We start from the raw sequence: 25579 nt of genomic DNA, 5'->3' as shown, positions 1-25579 counted from the left end.
TGTTTTCTTTTTCTTGCTCAAGAGTCAAAAATAGAATTGTGCTGACTTGCTGTGAGCGTGAAGGTTCTTGAACAGTGGAGTATCTACTTACTGAATATATAAAGCCTCCAAAAATACCTGCCCCCTGTTTCTCTTCAGAAAACAAAATGTACATTTAAAGGGCAAGACTGCCCTCAGGTTAGCATTTCAAAACCGTGGTTCTGCACAGAAAAATTCAAACACAGAAGAGTTTACTAAATACCAAACCACTGCATGAGACCAGAAGGCCTGGCTTCTGCCCAGGGGGCCCCTACACAACTGTGTTAGGGAATAAGCCACCTAACAAAGCTATCAGAACTCCATCATCTGCCTGTGTTCCCTCGGGGTGTTCTTCATTTCATGGCCAGGAAAGCCTTAGGAACCAGGTAATTTACTCGAGCTGACCATCCCTGCAGGTATCTGGTAAAGGACAAGTTAAAATGAGCTCTGGGCAGGGCTTGCCCAGGAACCCACTGAGATTACAAGCTAATGAAAGAACATCTCCAACTAAGGAGATTACTACAGGATAGTCTTTCTCTGATAGCATACCTACAATCAATAAATTCTCAAAATCCAGATAGAAAAAACCCCTACTCTTCCCTTAGTTATTCCTAAAGAAAAACGGGCAAGGGCCCTATGTGCTATATCTGGATGACGTGTCATTGATCTCAGGGCACAGGGGCAACATTTTAAACCACAGAAATAAAATATCCCAATTGAGGATCACATCTATGAAAACGTTTGGTGCAGAGTTATTTGTAACGTAGCAAAGCACCAGAAATCATGTCCATATCCATCAACAGGGAAATGACAATGGTACATAAATGATTATGTAACAATTATGGTACATCCTTTATTTTTCAAATTGTGGTAAAAATACACATAGTATAAAATTTACCATCATAACCATACCTAAATGCACAGTTCAACAGTGTTAAGTGCATTCACACAGTTTTTGGTACATCCTTTTTTATGGAGTACCATGCCCTGATTAAAAGTGAGTTTAGAGTCATTGTAAGTACTGAAGGCAGAGGCTGCAGTGAGCTGAGATCGTGCTACTACACACCAGCTGAGGTGACAGAACGAGACTCCGTCTCAAAAAAAAATAAAGATAAATAAAGTAAAATTCATAGAAAGGCTCAGAAGGATGCCACCACAGATCCTGACTCCCAGCTTTAAAAGGCTATGAAACGGGATAAGGGAAATTGTAGTCGTATTTTGAGCTTTTACTCTAACTTCCAACTTTTTTTTTTTTTTGAGACATTGTCTCCACCCAGGCTGGAGTGCAATGATGGATTTCAGCTCACTGCAACCTCCGTCTCCCGGGTTCAAGTGATTCTCCTGCCTCAGCCTCCCGAGTGGCTGGGATTACAGGTGCCTGCCACCATGCCCAGCTAAATTTTGTATTTTTGTAGAAATGGGGTTTCACCATTTTAGCCAGGCTGGTCTCCATCTACTGACCTAAAGTAATCCACCCTCCTTGGCCTCCCAAAGTGCTGGGATTACAGGCATGAGTCACCATGCCTGGTCCCAATTGTATTCTTACAACACTAAAAAGAATTTTTTTTTCAAAATTCATCCACGTAAGCGTAGGTCTGCATTTTCAGAATCTCATATGTGCACAAAAGGAAGAAGGTGGGCCGGGCACGGTGGCTCAAGCCTGTAATCCCAGCACTTTGAGAGGCTGAGACGGGCGGATCACGAGGTCAGGAGATTGAGACCATCCTGGCTAACACGGTGAAACCCCGTCTCTACTAAAAAATACAAAAAACTAGCCGGGAGAGGTGGCGGGCGCCTGTAGTCCCAGCTACTCGGGAGGCTGAGGCAGGAGAATGGCGGGAACCTGGGAGGCGGAGCTTGCAATGAGCTGAGATCCGGCCACTGCACTCCAGCCCGGGCGGCAGAGACTCCGTCTCAAAAAAAAAAAAAAGGAAGAAGGTGGAAATTTAAATTTCCTACAAACTTTGAAGGTCATAATGTATATCTGTAAATGAAGATACTAATAAATTTCCTACAATCATCAATCCTGGCAATTCTGTCGAAGGTACTTTTGTACAAGCTCTGTTTTCCACTGGATATATATTCTTTTAACTTAAAACAAAACAAAACAAAAACCACCACCTGAGCGCGGTGGCTCATGCCTGTAATCTCAGCACTTTGGGAGGCCAAAGTGGGCAGATCACCTGAGGTCAGGAGTTCCAGATCAGCCTGACCAACAGGGAGAAACTCCGCCTCTACTAAAAACACAAAAATTAGCCAGGCGTGGTGGCGCATGCCTGCAATCCCAGCTACTCGGGAGGCTGAGGCAAGAGAATTGCTTGAACCCAGGAGGCGGAGGCTGTGGTGAGCCAAGATGGTGCCATTGAACTCCAGCCTAGGCAACAAGAGTGAAACTCTATCTCAAAAAAAAAAAAAAAAAAAACCCTTGTACTGGTAGCTTACTGATTCATCAGTGAGTTTATAGAAATACTGAAAGGGTCTAGGCTAAACCTGTCACTTTTAATCAACTTCAGGAAAATCCATGATAGCTTCTGCTTGAAACGGGTTATTCAAATAGCTTCACAATGAGAAAACAAGAAAAAATGTATTAATGTATTTACTGTTTAGGCAGACACAAACTGCCTTTTTTCCCCCTCAATGAAGCATGTTTGATGAATTTTAGTATTCCAAAACTAAGAAGTTACTTATCTGTGTGAATACTAGTAACAAGGGGTTCCTGGTTTAGGAGTAAAACTCATACCAACTTTAGAAGCATTCCTTTGTCATTTTGTGAGTACTAGTAGCATCTCTAAAAACTGTAGCTTCAAAGTATTGATTTCCTACATTAGAAGTGATGATTTGAGTATAGAAAAAGAATAACTTCAAAGTAATTTTCCTTTGTCACCTGAATAAGCCTTCTACACTTTTGTGCATAAGTCCTAAATCCTGCACAGAAGCTACTGTCCCTGAAATGATCTGAAGCATCAGCAATAATTGCTGCTGCTTCTCATTTATTTTGTCAGTTTTTAAAATTTTTTTTGAGACGGAGTCTCACTTTGTCAACCAGGCTAGCGTGCAGTGGCACAATCTTGGCTCACTGCAAACTCCACCTCCCAGGTTCAAGCGATTCTCCTGCCTTAGCCCTCCAAGTAGCTGGGATTACAAGAGCGCGCCAGCACACCCAGCTAATTTTTGTATTTTTTAGTAAAGACGGGGTTTCACCATATTGGCCAGGCTGGTCTCGAACTCCTGACCTCAGATGATCTGCCCACCTAGGCCTCCCAAACTGCTGGGATTACAGGAGTAAACCACTGAGCCTGGCCAAATTTTTACATTTTAAGCACTAAATTTGAAATAATAATATTTGCAAACACTTTTTGAGACTTCCAGCATTAGAAAACATGGAAGAGAAAACTAGTAGCTGAAGGTAATGTACTTCTCTGGGGATTTCACGGGCCCACGAGGCTGACTGCCTTGCTTCCCTCAACAGAGGTCTTTCTTTTGGAATTTCCCCCCCCTGAAGTTTTCAAGTATTGTTCTTACTACAAGGCTTGAAGTCAGTGGCTCTCCACTGGGGCGACCTGCAACGTCCAGAGACATTGGGTTGTTGTGACTTGGGGGAGGAGGCATGCTATTGGCATATAGTGAGTAGAGGCCAAGAATGCTGCTAAACATCCTAAGACACACAGGACAGCCCTCCCCACAACCAAGAATTACCCAGCCCCAAATGCTAATGGTGCTGAGGTTAAAAAAAACTCTGCTTTATGTGAGCAGGGATGCCTTCCCTGTATCACCCTATGCTCCTCCAATATTTAATCCTACTGGAATTATAATAAACCTGCTTGCTTCGGTCATCCATGCCAGAGCCATGTCCTAGTATAGAGACAATAGCAATTCCCTGCTCCAGCCAACCCTGACCTTGGCCCTCTCCCATCAATTGAGGGAGTGGACAAACAGGCTCCCTGCACAGGTATCACAGCTGTTCTCATCCTCCAAAATGATGCCACTGGCTAATCAGAAAACAATTCTCACTAGATACCAAATTCACTTAAAACACTTTTGGAATTCTGAAACACAGTCCTTTCATCTAAAAAATATGTCCGAGAGCATCCCCCACAGTGATCACTCACAGAATGCCCACCGCCATTGATTTTAAAAATCAATTCATGGCTGGGCACGGTGGCTCACGCCTGTAATCCCAGCACTTTGGGAGGCTGAGGCGGGTGGATCACCCGAGGTCGAGAGTTCAAGACCAGTCTGACCAACATGGAGAAACCCTGTCTCTACTAAAAATACAAAATTAGCTGGGGTGGTGGCGCATGACTGTAATCCCAGCTACTCAGGAGGCTGAGGCAGGAGAATAGCTTGAACCCAGGAGACAGAGGATGCAGTGAGGCAAGATCACCCACTGCACTTTAGCCTGGGCAATAAGAGCAAAACTCGTCTCAAAAAATATATAAAAAATAAAATAAAATAAAAATCAATTCATTTAAAAGTCCTCTTCCTGGAGTAGACAGAAAACAGGAAAAAAACACAGAGAAAGAAAATTAATTGCATCAGTATATCAATCATTATGTTATATTGAGAAGAGGATGGATGAAACCCTCTGAGTCTTCCTCACAAGGCTCTCTCTGTTTTCATTAATTTCATCAAAGACACCAACAGCTTGGAAGAATATTTACCCAGGAACGTTCCTCCTGTTACTAAACTTTCCACCCAAGAAAGGGGAAGAAGGGTTTCTACAGTCTAGGAATTTGAGAAATGCTAGATTAAATACACACACACACACACACACACACACACACACACACAGACTGATTTCTTTTCTCAAGGCTTCTCAGAACTTTCCAGAGCTAACATGAACCTCCAATGTGAATCTTCAAAGTGGGGATCCGGGGCTTTAGCATTACTCAAGCTTCTCTGATGCTGGAATCTTTCAGGATGAGATATCTTTGGGACAAACGTGAAGCCGCGTTGAAGAAATTACTGTCTTTGGAGACTGGGGATGGTGTCTCACGCCTCTAATCACAACACTTTAAGAGGTCGAGATGGGAGGATCACTTGAGGTCAGGAGTTTGAGACCAGCCTGAGCAATGAAGCAAGACCCCATCTCTACAAAAAATAAAAATAATAATTAGCCAGGAATGGTGTTGCACACCTGCAGTCTCAGCTACTTGGGAGGTTGAGACAGGAGGATTGCTTGAGCCTACAGGTTCAAGGTTGCCATGAGCAGAGATCACATCACTACACTCCAGCCTAGGAAACAGAGCAAGACCCTGCTTCTTAAAAATATATTCTCGGCCAGGCACAGTGGCTCACGCCTGTAATCCCAGCACTTTGGGAGGCTGAGGCGGGCGGATCAAGAGGTCAGGAGATCAAGACCATCCTGGCTAACATGGTGAAACCCCGTCTCTACTAAAAATACAAAAAAATTAGCCGGGCGTGGTGGCCGGTGCCTGTAGTCCCAGCTACTCGGGAGACTGAGGCAGGAGAATGGCGTGAACCTGGGAGGTGGAGCTTGCAGTGAGCCGAGATCGCGCCACTGCACTCCAGCCTGGGTGACAGAGTGAGACTCCGTCTCAAAAAAAAAAAGTTCTCTTTAGGAACTGGTTTTAGGAAACAGGCATGCATCCTACAGTTATCATGTGAGGGAGGTGCTTCCAGCCCATTTTCCTGACAACTCTAACTCCATGCTTTTCTTGGCAGTACTTCCTCTCCAGACACACCTCTGCATCAACCCAAGATGACTTAAGGAAAGAACAAGTTAACAAATCTCCAAATATGGAGGGAGAGCAAGAATGAAGAAGCATTTCTAAAGAGACTCTGCCTAAAGTTTCATGTCATAGAAATGATTATAAAAACTTTGTTCCCAGCTTCGGCAACATGGTGAAACTCCATCTCTACTAAAAACAGAAAAATCAGCCAGATGTGGCAGCGTGCACCTAATAGTCCCAAGCCACACAGGAGACTTAGGTGGGAGGATCACCTGAGCCCAGGAGGCAGAGGTTGCAGTAAAATGAGATTGCACCACTGTACCCCAGCCTGGGCGACAGAGCAAGACCTTGTCTCGAAAAATAAAAAATAAAAAACCTTGTTTGATGGTTCTAGAAGTATTTCCAAAAGGAAGCTACTTGTATTGTAAAATGCACACAAGTAGGCACAGATATATACTGTAAAGGAAGAACAATTAATAAAAGCAGCACAAGATCTCTTAATGTTTATGGACTTTGAGTAGCCACAGCCACATCAGTCTCCTGAAGCAAGAAATACCTCATGGCTCTTGAGAATAGGAGAAATACTGGTTGACCTAGAAGCAATGGCTTTGAACCTCAAAGATATTTGAGCCTGCCACCAATTAGCTATAAAAATGACACCTATAGGCCGGGCGCGGTGGCTCAAGCCTGTAATCCCAGCACTTTGGGAGGCCGAGGCGGGTGGATCACAAGGTCAGGAGATCGAGACTATCCTGGCTAACATGGTGAAACCCCGTCTCTACTAAAAATACAAAAAACTAGCCGGGCGCGGTAGCGGGCGCCTGTAGTCCCAGCTTCTTGGGAGGCTGAGGCGGGAGAATGGCGTGAACCCGGGGGGCGGAGCTTGCAGTGAGCCGAGATCGCGCCACTGCACTCCAGCCTGGGAGACACAGTGAGACTCCGTCTCAAAAAAAAAAAAAAAAAAAAAAAAAAATGACAATAAAATCCACACCCACAAGTGTTTGTCTGTTTGTTTTGGGGAAAGTCAAAACCCTGCTCTGCACCGGCCTATCTTAGCCTGCTCTGCGAGTCCCCTGCNTCAAAAAAAAAAAAAAAAAAAAAAAAAAAAATGACACCTATAAACCACAGGACACTGTAGGTGATTAAAAGCATAGGCTTTGTAGTAAGACAAACTGAGGTGAGCTTTGCCTTTTAGAAGTTAGAAAATTCTAACGAAGTGACTTCCATAGGTGATAACAAGATAGATGTCCTCAAAATTTACAACAACCACATGCAATATGATAAATAGCATCCTCAACTTACGTGCCCCTTGCAGATATACAACCCAGCCAGGTCTTTTAAGAAGTAAAACAGGCCCCGTCTCTACTAAAAAAAATACAAAAAATTAGCCGGGCGAGGTGGCGGGCGCCTGTGGTCCCAGCTACTCGGGAGGCTGAGGCGGGAGAATGGCGTGAACCCAGGAGGCGGAGCTTGCAGTGAGCTGAGATCCGGCCACTGCACTCCAGCCTGGGCGACAGAGCGAGACTCCGTCTCAAAAAAAAAAAAAAAAAAAAAAAGAAGTAAAACAGGCTCAGTGCAGTGGCTCACGCATGTAATCCCAGCATTTTGGGAGGCCAAGGCAGGATCAACTGAGGTCAGGAGTCCAAGACCAGCCTGTACAACATGGTGAAACCCCGTCATCTCTACTAAAAATACAAAAAAGTTAGCCAGGCGTAGTGGCAGGCCCCTGTGATCCCAGCTACCCGGGAGGCTGAGGCAGGAGAATCACTTGAACCCAGGAGGCAGAGGCTGCAGCGAACCACTTGAAGGAGGCAGAGGCTGCAGTGAGCCAAGATCACGCCATTGCACTCCAGCCCAGGTGACAGAACGAGACTCTGTCTCAAAAAAAAAAGAAAAACAGATGCAGAACAGATTTTTCCTATCCTCAGTGACCTGAAATTAGACTACTGTGTAACCAAAGACGTTATAGCTCAATTTGAAACTCCAACTGAAGTCAGTAATATCTTAACACTCAAGATTAAAAAGGAGAATTTTTTTAAAATTCTGAGCCCTCTAAATCAAAAGTAGCAAAGCCTAATCCCAGTATTACATCAAGTGCTAAACTATGTGCTTATTAATCTTTTTCAAAATTAACATTGGCCAGATAAACCAGACTTGCATTTTGCCAGATATATACCTCTGAGGGGCCCCAAACACACACACACACACACACACACACACACGCCTATGAGAGGGCTCAAATATACATCTATGTACCCATAAAATACCCTGAACTTTAGATTTGCACAATTCCACCAGTCATTTGGCCAAATTTCCTACCTTCAGTGTCTCAGTCCAATACATTACTCAGACAACCAGCATTTGCTATGCATTTATGGAGCTAATACTGCAAGCTAGACATACTGTTTTGATGATTTCTGAGTAAACAGAAAACAGAAAAAAGATTCACTTTCCACACTCAAAAGAGCTCATCCACTCTGGCAATTGTATTAAAGAATGGTAAAGGTTGTAGACTTCAGGGTCAGAAAGACCCAGGTACAAATGCCAACTCCAACTTAGCCTTAGCATATCCATTAACCTCTCTCAGCCTCAAGTTCCTCAGGAATAAAGTGGGATGATAAGATGACCCACTTTTCAGCATTGCTCTGAGGCCTAACGACTTAGGTCTCAAAAATGGCTCCAAATAAACAGAGTTTCCTTAGCTGCATTTTACCAAGGTGACCAAGTCACCCGTTAGCTCATCTTCATTGCAACTCTTGCTTTTCATCGTGTCTTAGCAAACAAATGTCTATCGAGTCAGACAGCTATGCTCAGCGGCCTCTGCAAACACTTTCTTCTCCTGCTAACTAAGTGTTCCCGCCATTCCCTCTCTGGATCACCTTTTTGTCCAACTCCGTCCCTCTCTTTTTTCACACTTCCACCAAAACACCTTTTTCAGAACCTCTGTTTGGATCCAATCCTTCCCTTTTTTGTATTCGTCCTGTCCTTGCACCTAGAATCCACATAAGCATGTCAGAAAACAGTGTTAAAAGTTAAGGACACAAATCCAATTTACTTACTGGTAAGTTCTTTTCTCACAATAATGAATTAAGGCAAAGCTACAAACTACACCCCTAAAACAGTACAGTCAAGTAACAACTCTGTGCTCAAGGCTGTAAGGGGAACAGATGAAAGATGGAATGAACTAAGGAAAATCCATCCCTACCACTGAAAAAAGAACCACTGGCCAACAGTATTGTTTTTATATATGAAAAAGAGTACATGCTATAGACAAAGGCAGCTGCCAACAGCCAGGTGTGGTGGCTCACACCTGTAATCCCAGCGCTTTGGGAGGCCGAGCCAGGTGGATCACAATGTCAGGAGTTCAAGACCAGCCTGGCCAACATCGTGAAACCCTGTCTCTACTAAATATACAAAAAAAACTAGCCGGGTGTGGTGGCAAGCGCCTGTAATCTCAGCTACTTAGGAGGCTGAGGCAGGAGAATCCAGGAGGCAGAGGTTGCAGTGAGCTGAGACTGCGTCACTGCACTCCAGCCTGGGCAACAGAGCGAGACTCCGTCTCAAAAAAATAAAAAAGGCAGCCACCACTTGCATTGCCTTTTTGCCGGCAGCTTGTTACACTTACCTCATAAACATGCATAGCTCATTTCTCATTGACTTTACTCATTTACTTAATTGTTTTGCCAATGTCTGAACAAAGATTTTTTTTCTCACAATGACATTCTCTAGAAAGCATCGCATTTTAAAATGAGGAATGCCGGCCGGGCGCGGTGGCTCAAGCCTGTAATCCCAGCACTTTGGGAGGCCGAGACGGGCGGATCACGAGGTCAGGAGATCGAGACCATCCTGGCTAACACGGTGAAACCCCGTCTCTATTAAGAAATACAAAAAACTAGCCGGGCGAGGTGGCGGGCGCCTATAGTCCCAGCTACTCGGGAGGCTGAGGCCGGAGAATGGCGTGAACCCGGGAGGCGGAGCTTGCAGTGAGCTGAGATCCGGCCACTGCACTCCAGCCTGGGCGGCAGAGCGAGACTCCGTCTCAAAAAAAAAAAAAAAAAAAAAAAAAAATGAGGAATGCCTTGGCCAGACACAGGAGACGCTAATGTATCAGATTTGCCTCTATGGCTCCTACTGTAGCAGGCCCCGCTGGGCATGTCTCACAAGCCCACTGGCCACCTTCACGGAAGGTTACTGCTGCCTATTTAGGGTTAAGAACAAGAACGGGCTGGGCGTGCTGGCTCAAGCCTGTAATCCCAGCACTTTGGGAGGCCGAGACGGGCGGATCACAAGTTCAGGAGATCGAGACCATCCTGGCTAACACGGTGAAACCCCGTCTCTACTAAAATACAAAAAAAATTAGCCGGGCGAGGTGGCGGGCGCCTGTACTCCCAGCTACTCGGGAGGCTGAGGCAGGAGAATGGCGTGAACCCGGGAGGCGGGGCTTGCAGTGAGCTGAGATCCAGCCACTGCACTCCAGCCTGGGCAACAGAGCCAGACTCCGTCTCAAAAAAAAAAAAAAAAAAAAACAAGAACAACCCTTCCCTCCACAGCTGATTAGACCAGGTCCAGTGAGATTTTTGGCCTAGAGAACTGCAAGTAGGACAGAGGACTACAGGTGATGTCCACTAGTATTTCAAATGAGGACATGGAGACGCAGGGGCTGTGGAACAGCATTGTTTGGCCATGTGTATAGGAAAGAAATTCTACTAAGGGGGAAGCAAAAGAGACAACCAAGGGCATGTAGTCCTCAAAAGAATGCGGACTAAGCTTAGTGCAAGATGACGCTTGAGTTCCTGATGTCAAGTCCTCCTGACAGATGCTAACCCTGGGCCTCAGAATGAGCTGCCTTTCTTACTGCATAGCTTGATCATGTCCTACAAATCATGCAAACTCTAAACAATCTAGTCTTTCAGAGCCTTCTCGTATGAATTTTGCCAGGAAAGGAGCTACTACCTCTCCCAATGCACACCCTTCACCTCAGCCACCTGGGCCACAGGGCCCTCAGTCACCACTCCATGTGAAGGCTGGGTGAAGTTGGTTCTGCTCCAGGCTGCAGTTATCCAGTGATCACTGGAACTGGTAGCTCATATGGTCTTCATTCATTCACCAACTCACTCACTCATTCCACGGTCCTTTAGAGGGCCTCTCCTGTCAGCACCACGATCACAGATCTCTCGGACTGCCAACTCCTGCCATCCTCCACTTGCACACAGCCATCTGTCCTGCATCTGTATGTGTTCCTGTCCTTGCCTATTTCACTGGACTCGTGCCCATAATCTTTGGCCTTCCGATGTCCTAGGAAGGTCTACCTGCCCAGTGTTTTTGTTTTTGTTTTTTGTTTTTTTGAGATGGAGTCTTGCTGTGTCGCCCAGGCTGGAGTGCAGTGGCTCAATCTTGGCTCACTGCAACTTCTGCCTCCCAGGTTCAGGCGATTCTCCTGACTCAGCCTCCCGAGTAGCTGGGAATACAGGTGCACACCACCACACCTAGCTATTTTTTGTAGTTTTAGTAGAGACTGGGTTTCACCATGTTGGCCAGGCTGGTCTCGAACTCCTGACCTCTATTGATCTGCCCACCTCAGCCTCCCAAAGTGCTGGGATTACAGGCGTGAGCCACCGTGCCCAGCCAACCTGCCCAGTCTCTGACTCGTAACTTACCCTGACTCTTGGCATGCTATGGCAACATTCTGCCCTAGCTACATTCTGAACTCACCCCCTACTGTGACTAACTTCCATAATTACACTTCCTTCCTCTAGGACTGGCCCCACAGCCTTGACCATCCTTAGGACACACCCAACCTTGTCACTATTCTTCCAAACCCCACTCCACTCCCCTTCCGACAATCTGTGACTCCATAAGGGCCACACTCACAGGCCCAAAGCAGATACTGTCACCATGCCAGGCACAGGATTCTGCATAGCACAGGGAGCTGACAGACTTAGCCAACAATTAATAAATCCAATTCAGTGTGCCAGGTTCATATAACACAGAACTCTCAGTGCCCAGATGTCCAATAAGATCTAAATTTCAACTGGAATGCCTGTGAAATGGCAGACTTTCTTGTAGAGAGATGGGGAAGGGAACTGAACTCATGCAACGGACATCGCTTTATTGCTATAGCTGATTTAATCCATGTGCCTTCCCAAAGTAAAATAAACCCACCAAGTAAAATTTTCCAGTCTCTCACATAAGAGTTTAAAAACGTAACACAATGAACTCCTTCCTGCAACTCAATCTCCTGTTTGGTCCAGGCCCCAAGGCAACCTTCCCCAGGACAGCTTCACCCAAGGACCCAATGGTGGGTCTCCATCACATGCTGGAGAGGTGATGTGATAGCCATTTTCCAACACTGCTACATGAAGCGGCTCTTCTAACCCCCATTCTAAGGAAAACTCCCAAGTCACCTCTATTCCTCATCAGGCAAGGGGGCAGAAACGGTGGCAGGCTAACAGCCTTCAGTCCGCATCTCTCACTGGATACTGAATCCCTGAACCAAATATGGCACAGTCACTTTTCTTTTCTGCTTTTTTTTTCTTGAGACAAGGTCTCACTCTGTCGCCTAGGCTGGAATGCAACAGTGTGATCCCAGCTCACTGCAGCCTCTAACTCCTGGGTTCAAGTGATCCTCTTGCCTCAGTCTCCTAAGTAGCTAGGACTCAGGTGCACACCACCATAGCCAGCTAATTTTATTTCTTGTAGAGACGGGTCTCACCATGTTGCCCAGGCTGGTCTCAAACTCCTGGCCTCAAGCGATCTTCCCACCTCAGCCTCAGCTTCAGCCTCCCAAAGTGCTGGGATTACAGGCGTGAGCCATTGCACTAGGCCCAAAGTCACTTGTCTGCTGATCTAAGGCCTGACAGTCTTCATGAAGTCGTAACAGGCACCCCTGCCACATCTCCTGGATGTAATCATAATATTAAAATTATCTTCCATCTTATCAGACTACAAGTGTCAAAGGGATCACAATATCAAAGGTGGAGTAATGCAGGAACATAGGAAGAGGAATAAACCCAGGATCCAGTCAGATCTTGAGCACTCAGAAATCAGCATTCATGCCAGAACTGGGCATCTGTGATCAAAAAAACAGTTCTGGCCCCCATGTCTGCTCACTACTAGCACCACATGCCAAGCTAGAGGGTAAGTCCCTGTGGTGTCAAGGAAAGCCTGGAGAATCCGATCACTTTGGAAGCAGAGAGGAAGCAGGTCCAAGACCAAGGGAGGAGCGGAGAGCCTTGCTACTCAGAGCATGACAGGCCATGAACCAGCAGGGTCAACAGCACCAGGAGGCTACTCAGAAATGTAGAGTCTTGGGCTCATCCCAGCCCTACTAAAACATTATCTGTATTTTAATAAGATCCCCAAGTGATTTGTATGCAAACTAAAGTGTGAAAAGTACACTCTAGACAACAAGGGCTCCTGAGAGGTACAGAACACCAGCAGCAAGCCGGAGCTTTTACACAGAAAAGATGCACGAAGTGGTGGAAAACAGAAAAGAACTTCAAAGCTGGCCAGACCCTGGTTCAAATCTAGGGTCGATCACCTACTAGTGGAACATTCTTCAGCTGGTCATTCAAGCTCTGAGTCTCAACAGGGATGTGAAGTATAACCTTACAGGGGACAGTAAGTGTAAGGCATCCAGCACACAGCAAACCTGTGATAAACACTGGTTCCCTTAGCAAACACCAACCCAGCGTGGCTGTGTAGACTTGTGATGGAGACAGGTGAATTAGGAACACCTGAGAGAGAAAAAGGGGCCAAACTAGCACTATGTTTGTCAACAGAAGGACAGACTAAAGTTATCAACAAATGTGAATGCTGCAGGGCACCAGAGAAATTTCATTGCTAAATTTATTTAAACGTCCACCCACTATTCCAGAACAGCATTGCCCAAGGGAAGTGTAAGTGAAAGCCACGTACCTAGTTTTACATTTTCTAGCGGTCGTATTTTAAAAAGAGGAAAAAAAGGACCGGGCACAGTGGCTCATGCCCATAATCCCAACACTTTGGGAGGCCGAGTGGGAAAGATCACTAGAGTCTAGAAGTTGGAGACCAGCCTGGGCAACACAGCACGACACTCATCACTAGGAAAAAGAAATTTAATTTTTTGAAAAGGAGAAAAAAAGAGGGGAAGAAGGTGAAATAGCCAAAATGTTATGAATTCAACGTGTAATCAATATAAAAAACTAACAAGATATTTTGTCTTTTTCCATTATGTCTTCAAAACCTGATATGTATCTTATATTTACAACTTATTTCAACTAGGATTTGCCGTATTTCAAGCACTTAATAGTCATATGTGGCCAGTGCTACCATACCACTGAACAGGGTAGTTCCAGAAATAATATAATTATCCATAGATCCTTCTCCACTCACCCTTCTATCACCCCCAAATCCCAGTGTGCAGAATATAAGTATCTAGGCATTGTCAAACAAACGTGGGAAGCGAAGTGCCGGGGGAAAGGGTCAGAATATAGGCTTTTGCTAACCTGGCATATTTTCACAATCAAGTTTTGTTTTGAACTTTGGTCAACGCAAATTGCACCCACAGGCTACGAACCTAAAGTACAGCCACTCAATGGAAAATTTTTCCAGGAGCAAAAAAAAGTTCAAGTACTAGATTATAAATACAAAATTCAAGCCGGGCGCTGTGGCTCACACCTGTAATCCCAGCATTTTGGGAGGTCGAGGAGGGTGGATTGCCTGAGGTCAGGAGTTCAAGACCAGCCTGACCAACATGGTGAAATCCCATCTCTACTAAAAACACAAAAATCAGTTGGGTGTGGTGGTGGGCGCCTGTAATCCCAGCTACTCAGGAGGCTGAGATAGGAGAATCACTTGAACCTGGAAAGCAGGGGTTGCAGTGAGCCAAGATCGTGCCATTGCACTCCAGCCTGGGCAACAAGAGCGAAACTCTGTCTCAAAAAAATATATAAAATAAAACATAAATAAATACAAAATTCAGACAAGATTCTCCAACCACAAATGAAAGTAGAGCCAAGCAGGAACAAATACACTACCCTTGTGCCTACATTTCACCCACTTTTAACCTGATATAGGGCAGCTGTAACTGAAGACCTAGAGACAAGGAGGGAGACACACAGTCTGTTTTCATGGTGAAAAACAAATTTACTTGCCAAGGAGGTAAGGCAGGACAGGAGATAACACCCTCCAAGAAAGAAAAAAAAAAGTGCTGAAACTAAGGCTACTCTCCCAAAACAGAGACCAAAGACCACAAAACAACAGCTAAGATTGTAGGAAGGACTTACCACACATATTCTGCTAAACACTTTATATGCATTTAATCCTCCTAACAACCCACCCTCAGGAAGCGTATGGTTTAGAATTTACGTAACCTGTTCAAGGTCCCGCAGCTAGTAAGTGGCAAAACACAGGTTTATATCATTGACATTTAGGCAATCAGGTTTTTATCACTGAGAGCTAGGCAAAGGCAAATGAAAATCTCCATGGCCTGGCTGGGCGCAGAGGCTCATGCCTGTAATCCCAGCACTTTGGGAGGCCAAAGCGGGTGGATCACCTGAGGTGGGGAGTTCGAGACCAGCCTGGCCAACATGGAGAAACCCCATCTCTACTAAAAATGCAAAATTAGCCAGGCATGGTGTCCGGTGCCTGTAATCCCAGCTACTGAGGAGCTGAGGCAGGAGAGTCGCTTGAACCCGGGAGATGGAGGTTGCAGCGAGCCAAGATCACACCACTGCACTGCAGGCTGGGTGACAAGGGTGAGACTCCGTCTCAAAAAAAAAAAAAGAAAAAAAAGAAAATCTCAATGGCCTTTATCACCCAGATTTCACCAGAACACAAAGCAAAATCAGTTTTCAAATTACCTCTCCCATTCTTGCTAGGTTAAATCAGCAAAACCAGCCAGGTGGCGGCTCACGAACCTGTCATCCCAGCGCTTTAGGAGGCTGAGGTGGGTGGATCACCTGAAGTCAGGAGATCGAGACATGGTGTTACCCCATCTCTACTAAAATTACAAAAAATTAGCCAGGCATGGTGGCAGGCACCTGTAATCCCAGCTACTTTCAGGAGGCTGAAGCAGGAGAACTGCTTGAACCCAGGAAGCAGAGGTTACAGTGAGCTGAGATTGCGCCATTGTACTCCAGCATGGGCGACAGAGCAAGATTTCATCTCAGAAAAAAAAAAAAATCAACAAAACCATTAAAGACCAGCTTCTCAACAAGTACCTGGGTAAAGCTTAATCAACTCGTGTTTTCAGGTTCACATAAAGATTATAAATAGAAGGTAGATTAAATACCATCAAAACAAAAGATAGCTGGGCACAGCGACTCACGCCTCTGATTCCAGCACTTTGGGAGGTTAAGTAAGGCAGTTAACTTGAGCCCCGGTGTTTGAGACCAGCCTGGGCAACATAGAGAGATCTCGTCTCTACAAAAAATGAACAAAATTAGCCAGGCGTGGTGGCACATGCCTGTAATCCCAGCTACTCAGGAGGCTGAGGCAGGAGAATCGCTTGAACCCGGGAGGCAGAGGTTGCAGTGAACCGAGATCACGCCACTGCACTCCAGCCTGGGTGACAGAGCAAAACTCGGTCTCAAAAAAAAAAAACAAAGATAAATTTTGGAAGGCAGAGAGAAGGTAATGATGAACTCTGTCTTGGGCTAGGACTATAGTGCTGGGTTCCAGTTCTAAACCTGCTATTGGCTACCTGATAGCCCCATCCTCCAATGTCAGCTCCCTGTAGAAAATGAGGTAACTACAAATGTGTGAAGTACTTCCAGCTATGGGGTCCTTTACAACAGAGGGCTTTGAATTTTCCAACCTTATTAGGTTTTTCAATGATGTAATTCTTACTATTCAAATCCCTAGAAAGAATTTCTTCCTCACAAAAGAAAAATGATAAAATCAATACCCATTACTAGCCCCAGGAGTCAGCCTTGGGGAAAGGAGGAGTTTGTGTCCCAAAATGCAAAGGCTGATGGTAAGAAAACAGTTCAAGAATCACAACACCCTGATTTTATCTTTAGGTCTCCACGGATCACTCAAGATGTCTAAAAGCTCTAATTATGTAAAGCTGTAATAATAACTGACTGAAAACAGAAGAATACAAAATCTGCATTTGGGGCCCCTGAAGACCATCCTTAAAGAGTGATCCTTCGTAAGGAATATGTGAGACAGCTAAAAAAGCCGCTCTGTGTCTAAAAATTACTTATTTCAGTCTCCAGATTTAAACAGAATTTGCTCTCCCTCATTATAAAACAGCCAGAATTTAGAACTTCCTGCCGTAGAAGATGATTCAAAGAATTCTTTAAACTGTGTTTATTTATTGTTGGAACAAAAGATTCTTCTCGGCACCACTTTCAATTTGCTTTGATTTTCTCAGCCTTTTCAAATACATAAAACAAATACATCTTTCTAGCCCTTCTCCCTGCTAATCTGTATCCTCACCCCAGTACCCAATAAAATAAGTCTTTTCAACATGCTATTTCTAGAGCTGTCTCTGGTGCAAATACAGATGCTCTGCTCTCTGTGCTGACTACAATCAGGAAAATCTGGCTAAATACAAATGCCTTGAATGTATCTCAAACTTCTCCACTGCATATTCTCACTCTGGCAGTCATCAGCTATCACCTCCAACGTGAACGGCGTCATTGTCTTCGCCGTTTAGCACCTGCTGTGCCCTCTCTGGGCACCTCCTGGCCTTCACACCCTGAAATAGCTTCCATGCTCACCCCTCAGTCCACCAATTGTGCTCCCCCAAGGCAGAACAGCACAGTGAGAAGGAGCATGTTTCAAATCCTGTTTCCACTTCCACTTACGAGCTGGGAGGGTCTCTGTCTGTTTCCCCACTGGTACCACAGGGATAAGCATGTACAGCTCCTCTCATCATTTCGGAATCAAATATATGAGGTAACATAACAGTTGGTGCAGTGGTGCATGCCTGTGCCAAGTGCCAAGTGCCAGCTACTTGACTACTTGGGAGGCCGAGGCAGGAGGATCCCTTGAGCCCAGGAGCTCAAGTCCAGCTAGTTTGAGTTCAATCTGGGCAACATAGCAGGACGCCATCTCTAAGAAAAGGTTTAAAAATCAAAAAAAAAAAAAAAAAAGGGGGGGTAACAGACATAAAGTGCCATCACCTCCTGCAGCATCTGCAGGTTTTAGCTACTGGTATCATTTTCTACCTTCCTGGGAATCTTCTGCCCTCCAACTTGCTAAAGCATACGTTCTAAGTTCTTCAGCCACCCTTGCCGCTTCTTTTATGGTTTTTACTACATAAGCCATTTTCTTAGGGGACCCAAACCCAGCCCCTTTTAAAACACCTTTCTTCTATCCCCTCTGCTGTATGCTCATTACTACCAATCTTGACCTCCAGCCCAAGCAACCCTCCTAAATTCCAGGCTCACAGAGCCAGAGGCAACTGGAGCCCACAACTGAACTCACTGTATCAAGTCCCTCCACCTCCACTCTTCCAAATCTATTCTGCCTTCGGAATTCGCTATCTCAAAGACAGGAACACCCAGTCTCCAAGCAGTCCCCAGACAGCCATCTGAGAGGCAGCCTTACTCCTCCAATGAGGGACTACCTGGCCCCCTGAAGCAGCCCCCACCTACCACTCCATCCCCACAAACACCTGGGATGAAAGGCCCTCATCCCTTCTCTCCTGGATTGCTGGTTCCCTCTTTGGTCTCCCTACCTCCAGCCTGTACAGCCTCTATTCCATCCTCCCTGGGGCTGCCACAGGACCTTTGTAACGAAAGGTCTGTCTTTCCTGCCTATACAGAAGTCCACCCTCAAGGGACTGCACCAAAAGGCCTCATCAGGTGGCCCTCAACTGCCTTCCAGCTCCATCCCCTGGCACGCCCACACCCCACTCAAAGCACTAAGCTCTCCCCAGGCCTTTCCACGTGTGCTGCATGGACTTACATGCTCTCCCAGGCTCTGCCTGCCTCACATATTCCTACTAGTCTTTCACAGCTCCTCTGTGCACGCTTGGCATGAGATGGCCTATTCACATTCCTATCATAGCTTCTGGGGGCTCCTTCCACTAGATTTTTCTCCCTGGGGCCCTTTTCCCTCTGCACTCCCTGTGCTTAGCACAATGCTCAGTGCTTAAACACTCAGTAAGCGTCTGTTAAATGGCAAGGCAATCCCCAGGTTAACATCATGTCCCACTTCTTGGGCTCCCCTCCCTCCTCTGTACCACCATTACCTTTGTCTGTTCTTCCCACTCTTGAAAGCTATTTTATCCTTAAAAAAAAAAAAAAAAAAAAAAAAAAAAAAAAACTTGGGCTGGGCACAGTGGCTCACGCCTGTAATCCCAGTACTTTGGGAGGCTGAGGCGAGCAGATCACAAGGTCAGGCGTTCGAGACCAGCCTAACCAACATGGTGAAACCCTGTCTCTACTAAAATTACAAAAAATTAGCCGGGCATGGTGGCGCTCACCTGTAATCCCAGCTACTCAGGAGGCTGAGGCAGGAGAATCGCTTGAACCTGGGAGACAGAGGTTGCAGTGAGCCGAGATCACGCCACTGAACTCCAGCCTGGGCAATAAAGCAAGATTCCATCTCACAAACGAAAAAAGAAAAAAACCCAAATCTTCCAAACAAATCTTCAAAAATCTCCCCTCTTCACTGCTTTCACTGAATATTGCTTAAACATTTTCGGTTCCTAAAAACACATAAAAGCTGAAAAACTTCAAATATTAATAATAAAATGACAACAATACTTTGGCAGTCCATAAATCAAATTATAATTCAGAAGTTGTTTACACACAACTAAGATTTCAACAAAGATCTGTGGTATCACTTTCCAAAATTTCAATTCTATTATTGTTTTGTGTTTTACTGAACCTGAACGTAAAAATTAGATTGCCAAATGTTTCCGAAGAGATTAAAAATAATTGCTGCAGGAAATAAAGAATATTTTACCACTTGCAGTTTTTTGTTTCCACTTTTGGCTAACTCTGATTAGGGTTATAAAGCATGTCATCCCATTAGAGAGTCTTCTATTATCGTGATCATCTCTCGTGTGTCTTCAGACAATGTTCACTATGATCTCTTTCTCCGGGAGTCTTAACTGCAGCTGTCAAGGCTAGATCTTTTTTGTGAGTTACAATGAGTTGAATTTCCTTTCATTGAAACTTCTAACTCTTACGTATGTACCATATGATCCCAGCCATCCCAATTCTAAGAACAGTCACGCAATACAAACCAATGTTTTGGTCAACAATGGCCCACGTACACACAGCGATCCCGTAAGATTATAATACCGTATTTTTCCCGTACCCTTTATATGTTTAGATTGGTCAGAAACACAAAACAGTTACCATTGTGTTAAAATTGCCTACAGTATGCAGTACAGTAACATGCTGTATAGGTTTACAACGTAAGAGCAATGGGCTATACCATATAGCCTAGGTATACAGTAGGCTATAGTAGGCTACACCATCTAGGTTTGTGTAAGTACATTCTATGATGTTTGCACAATGACAAAACTGTCTAATGATACATTTCTCAGAATGTACCCCTGCATTAATCGACACGTGACTGCATTTAGCAAAAAAAGAAATAAAAACTTATGTTCACACAAAAACCTGTTCACACAAATGTTTACAGCAACTTTACTCACAATTACCAAAAACTGGAAAGAACCCTAATGTCCTTCACCCAGCAAATGAATACACTGTGGTACATCCATACAGCAGAATACTACTCAGCAATGACAAAGAACCAAGTATCGAAACACAGAGTGATACGGATGAATCTGAAACGCATCTTGCTATCTATCTGACATTCTGGGAAAGCCCAAGCTCTAGGAAGAGAGAACCATGTCCCTATAGTGGGACAGTGGATGCCAGGGGTAGGAGAGGCTGACTACAGAGGGGTGGCAAGAGGAAATGCTCTGGTGTGATTGGCCTGTTCTGCTTTGCCTGTGGTGGTGGATAAGTGACTCTATACATATGCCAAAACCCACAAAACTGTACACCACAGAGTAAATTTTACTGTACACAAATTTAAAAATTTTTTAAGTTAATTATTTAACCATGACTTGGTTAAAGATCAGCCCTAAAATAAAATGAACACAAAGGTGTGTGTTTCCATAATGTTTATCAAGTCAGTAGTTCTTGTTCCGATGGTCCTGGGATTAGGAGTCAATGATGGGGAATGAAAGAGTCAGTTCCCTCGTACTGGCAACCTCTGCTCCAGGTGTGAACAGCCAGTTGGCGTTCTACCAAAGATACAGTAAAGGTTGTTCAAAGCCAACTGGAGAGCAACTGTATTGCACAGCAAAGTCCAAGAGAACATTTCAAGATCAGAAATAAATGGGAGATGGGACAACACAAACCCTAAAATTCTAACTCCTAGTCAAAGGCATCGGAAGATTCCACTGCCAAGTTGGCAACCTCCTTCCTAGACCTTCCTTCAAATGAGTCAAGGTGGGTGGGGGCAGGGAATCGCTGAGAGAAAAGAGCAGAAGAAAAAGAGAATGTGTGTGCTCCTGAACCAGGTTGCGCTGAGAGTTCCAAACGCCCTGGCTCCAATGTTCTTTAACATGGAAAAAATGACTCTGAATAGGCAAAGGATAAAAACAAGAAGGGTTCAACACCCAGTTACACTTTATTTCCAGTGTGCCCTCCTCAGCCAAACCCACACATTCCTGCTCCGGAGGGGATGGACCGTAGGTCATCCTTAGAGCCTCCTGCTACAGGCACTGCTGAGCAGGGGCTGGGCTCTGGGCTCCACAGTGACAGGAACTGCAGGCACCGGGTCCCCCCCTGGCTCTCCCAGGAAGGAACATGTCCTAGCTCATCCCGCACACTCACATCCACATTCCCCAGCCCAGAAGACTCTCCCCATCCAGGGAGGCCTGGGCCTGCTACATTGTTATACCTCAGCATGAGATCAACACCTGAGACAAGCTCCAATCCAAGATGAGCTCATGACTCCCGCCCCAGAGAACCAGCTCTCCAACCCTCAGCAGCATTTACAGCTGGAAAGACTGGTCTAAATGCAAAAACAAATGCTATCTTCAGGAGACTTCAAGGGGGAGGGAGAGGAACAAAGCTAAAAACCACCAAGACAGAAAACCAGAACATTCCATGACATGCAATGCTCTATGAAGAGGTTTTTTTTAAAACATATTCGCAGTGTATAGCCATGGCAAGGGGTTAGCTGTCAAAGTTAAATAAAAATCACTGACTCTCAAAAGACAAGAATGAAGGACTAAATGATAAAACAGCTTATTGTATTAAGCTAATTAAGGTTTATCATATTAGCCATCTGAGTTTTAGTTGCCATCAGAAACGCAGGAGCAGCACACCACGCAGCGTGGATTCGGATCTGCTTCGCAAGCATATTCCTGCCACGCTCATCCACAGAACCTCTGGCAGTCAGAAATGATGGAGAATTGAAAACCAATTTTAGCACAGTGATTTGTAAAGAATTTTGTTCCATCATGTAAGCTATTTACTGGTATATCCGTCCGAGATTACATTTATCTCTATTAAATACTCCATAAAGTATCCTGAGCTAACTATGCACTCTTGTTTCCCTTTTGCCAGTTTTATCACACAGTGGATGTTCTGTAGCCAAATGAAAAACAGTTTAACAATAAAACCCTTGCATACTTGACGTCCTTCACTGCAGATATCCTGCCCACCAACTGCCAGCACACAACTTAACCAATTCCAAGATCCTCGGCATTGCTGAAAAGCCCCTATTCTGCTGAACACGGAGAGGAACAAAATGCCCACTTCGAAGTAGGGGAAAATTTTATTTTCAATCATGTCTTCTACGGGCTCCTCTTGACTGTACTTTTACCCAAAACCAACAGAAAGGCAGGACCAGTTCTATCTGTTGTTGAGATCACACTGGATCCCATTCTGGAGCTGCTGGTTTCCTGTTTGGGGAAGTTGCACTTCTTTTCACAAGGAACCCAAGGCAAAATGTTGAGTGTTCCCCTGTAAGCCCCCTCAGCCTTTGTTCTTCACTTTGCTAGTCTCCTTACTCCTTCCTTCTCTCCTCTCCACTCCAACCTCTGGTTTTGGAGGGTGCATTAAAATCCCTGCTCAAACCTAACTGCGATCTTTAAAGGCATCAGACATTTTCTACCACCCATTCCAGTACAGCTTTGAGTTAACAGGCATCTTTTCACAGATGAAGCCAGACTACCCGGCTCCTCCTGGTATTGCATTAGTATTCCACATTAAACATATGCCACAAAGAATCCAATGGCGAACTCACCGTCAACAGCCCCCAAAATCAATAAAAGACATTCCACCACTTGACTCGGAGTGAAAAACCTTTCAGGTTAACACAAGAGAGCAAGGTAAAAGAAAGGTGATGAATGAACAAAAGGCAAATCTACCTTCAGACTCCTCAAATCCTAAAAAGGTGGCTAGGCTGCCTCGATTTGGTGAAGCCCTTCCTTTTCTTATAATCATCAGGAAAATGCCACATGTGTACTGCTTTCGTCTTATGCAAAACAGCACATTCTCCACAAGGCCCTGACGCCTACCATTCTCCACACTCGCTTCCTTCCAGGCCTGACTCTCCCAATTGCCCAGACACAGGCGATTTAATGAAGGCATTCAGATTTCGCCTTGATCGCAATACCATCATAAAGTCACTCTAATCCCATTAAACTGGGATAACATTAAGAGCATTTCTTCTCCACTCCGAACCCAATTTTATCTCCTGGGTAGCAATCCACGGTCCGTCTGTGTCTAAATGGATCTGCAAATAAATATTTAAATTCATGCTCAAAACAGCATATCTCACCTTGTGAACCTTGACCTTTTGGAAAGACTTTAGACCAATGTTCAGTTACTGTCACACGGCTGCATTCTCAGCAAATAGGAAAGGGTTAAAAGCAGCCCCAGTCAACAGGCCTACAAGGAAAAAAAAGACAGCATGTATGGCTAACAGCATCACTGGAATGCATTTATGCTCATTTCCTAGAACAATATTGTTACCTTTTGGCCTTCATAATAGTCAGAAGCATCCCCAACACCCTTTAGTAGCTTCTAAAAGAAAAAGCACAAAACAGAACATACCCTGCAAGAGAAAAAAAGCATGCAAAGTAGCATTCTCCAGCAACAAACAAACTACCATTACAAACCCCTCAGTTCACTTTGGTTTTGTTTTGTTAAAAACACCAAGAAAGAGAGAGAGAGACTGCATCAACCAAGTGTCCCCACCCTAGCAAGGCACATTTTTTTTCTCTAATAAGGGTCATAAATCTCAGCTCCTTGTCCATCCCTTAAGCAAAAGAAAAAGGCAGGAAAAGCCCAAGTAATCTCAGACCCTGCAAACCTGCACCTTTTTTTCCATCTTCTCTACCCAGAATCTTTTAGGGCTCCATTAGTCACGTACCAGTGCTGTGTGGTGTCTAAGTGTGCATTCACATACTGTGTAGGGATGGTACCTTCCTGCAAGCTCCTCTGCTTTTGGCTGCCATGAAGGGAGGAAGCTGCTATCCTACTGTAGTAGCTCAGTGACTGCATTGTGTTCAGGAGCTGATCTGCCTCAAACCAGTTTCAGCCGGTTCTGGTCACCCTACATAAAAAAGCTATGGCAACCCTCGCTGAGTTGCCAACAAGTCCCTGAAAATCATCAGCACAGGGGGGATCTCGCTGGGGGTTGCTCTTCCCTCTTAGGTCTTCCTGAGGAGGGGAAGGTCATCGTGTGTCCCCCCACCCCACGAGCACACAGCCTTGGAAATGCTCACCTCGCAAGCACCCCAGAGCCCCTCAGGGCCCATCCCCCCTCCCCTCCACCCCACAGCCCACCGCAGACACTGTTTCCCCCTCCTTCTCCTTCCCCCACTTACCTCCCACAACCTGGCTCAGATCTTTGTGTACGTGTGTGTCAGTGTGTGCTCTCTGTGTTGGTGGCTGACAAAGAGCCCCCAAGAAAGCGAGCTATGTGTGTCTGCTCACACGGGATGCGTCGGCTGCAGAGCCGGCCTGGCCTCCTAGCACAGTGGTGCTGGCTTGTTGACCAGGCTCCTCTCTGCTGTCACCCCCACCCCACCCAGCCCCCTCCTCCCTTCCGTCCCTCTCCTCTCTCTCCCAGCCCTGTCACCACCACCAGCAGCCCCCCAGTCTCCTCCTCCTCCTCCTCCAACCTTCTCTTCTTTCAAGCACCTGGGGGGAGAAGTCCAAATCCCTTCACCTCGGGGGAAGAAAACTGGGGCTGTCTGGGGAGGGGGCGGGGGGCGAAGGCAGGGCCAGTGGGAGAGGGGGCACGGAGGCCTCTGGAAACGCATCTGTGCCCGGCCGGCGCCGGCGGGGGGAGTAGGAGAGCCGCGCTCACGTGGCCCCCCTCTCGGAACCTGCGGGGCCTAGCCCGGGCGGCTCCTCCTCGGCCCCCCAAGCCAGCTGGCGGGGCGCGAAGGCCGGCTGTCCCCAAGGCCAGGGTGGGACAGGCCACTGCGGGCAGGCCCAGGGGCCTGAGCCTCACGCGCTCACCCCGCCGCAGGAGTGGGCACGAGGGGCCGCGCCCCGCCTCTGCCCGGCGCCCACCCGCGCCCCTGCGTCCGGCTGCCCTGCGCCCCTCGCTCGCCCCGGCCGCCCCCCGCCGCCCCGCACCCCCAGAGGCGCACACCCACCCCCTTCCCGGGGTTGGCCTTCGCGGCGGTCAAGCCTGGGCGTCTGGGCCGCAGCTCGGATGACCTTTGTTCAGCGCGGCGCCGCCGGCGGCTGCTGCTGTGGCTGCTGCTGCTGTCGTCGGAGCGGCGGCGGCGGCGGCGGCGGCGGCTTCCATGTTACGGGCGTGTCATCTGCGTTCCCGCTGCCGGGGTCTGTGTGTGCGTGTGCGGTGGAGCGGCCTCGCCGCCGCCGCCGCCTCCCGGGCTCCCCGGCCGCCGCCGCCGCCGCCGGGCCTCGCCG

The 25579-nt window shown here is 46.3% G+C and overlaps 1 protein-coding gene across 19 annotated transcripts in view; it reads right to left on the bottom strand.

The window, feature by feature from the left end:
- ZNF532 (zinc finger protein 532) overlaps positions 1-25579 on the bottom strand; it is a 129171-nt gene that overhangs the window by 102194 nt on the left and 1398 nt on the right. For 3 of the 19 annotated variants that reach the window (XM_025365174.1, XM_025365178.1, XM_025365179.1), the window contains exons 1-2: positions 24063-24782; positions 23469-23578 (exon numbers count right to left, since the gene is read on the bottom strand). The gene's annotated coding sequence lies outside the window, so the exon portion shown is untranslated. Of the gene's footprint in view, positions 1-23468; positions 23579-23662; positions 24783-24816; positions 25083-25299; positions 25545-25579 lie in introns of those variants that run through there. The other 16 variants (XM_025365161.1, XM_025365170.1, XM_025365173.1 and 13 more) reach the window with 13 other exon arrangements.

Source organism: Theropithecus gelada, chromosome 18, assembly GCF_003255815.1.
Source record: "Theropithecus gelada isolate Dixy chromosome 18, Tgel_1.0, whole genome shotgun sequence".
Taxonomy (NCBI): Eukaryota; Metazoa; Chordata; class Mammalia; order Primates; family Cercopithecidae; genus Theropithecus; species Theropithecus gelada.
The sequence above is the reverse complement of the archived record's forward strand: the minus strand, read 5'-3'. Positions and strand labels throughout refer to the sequence as shown.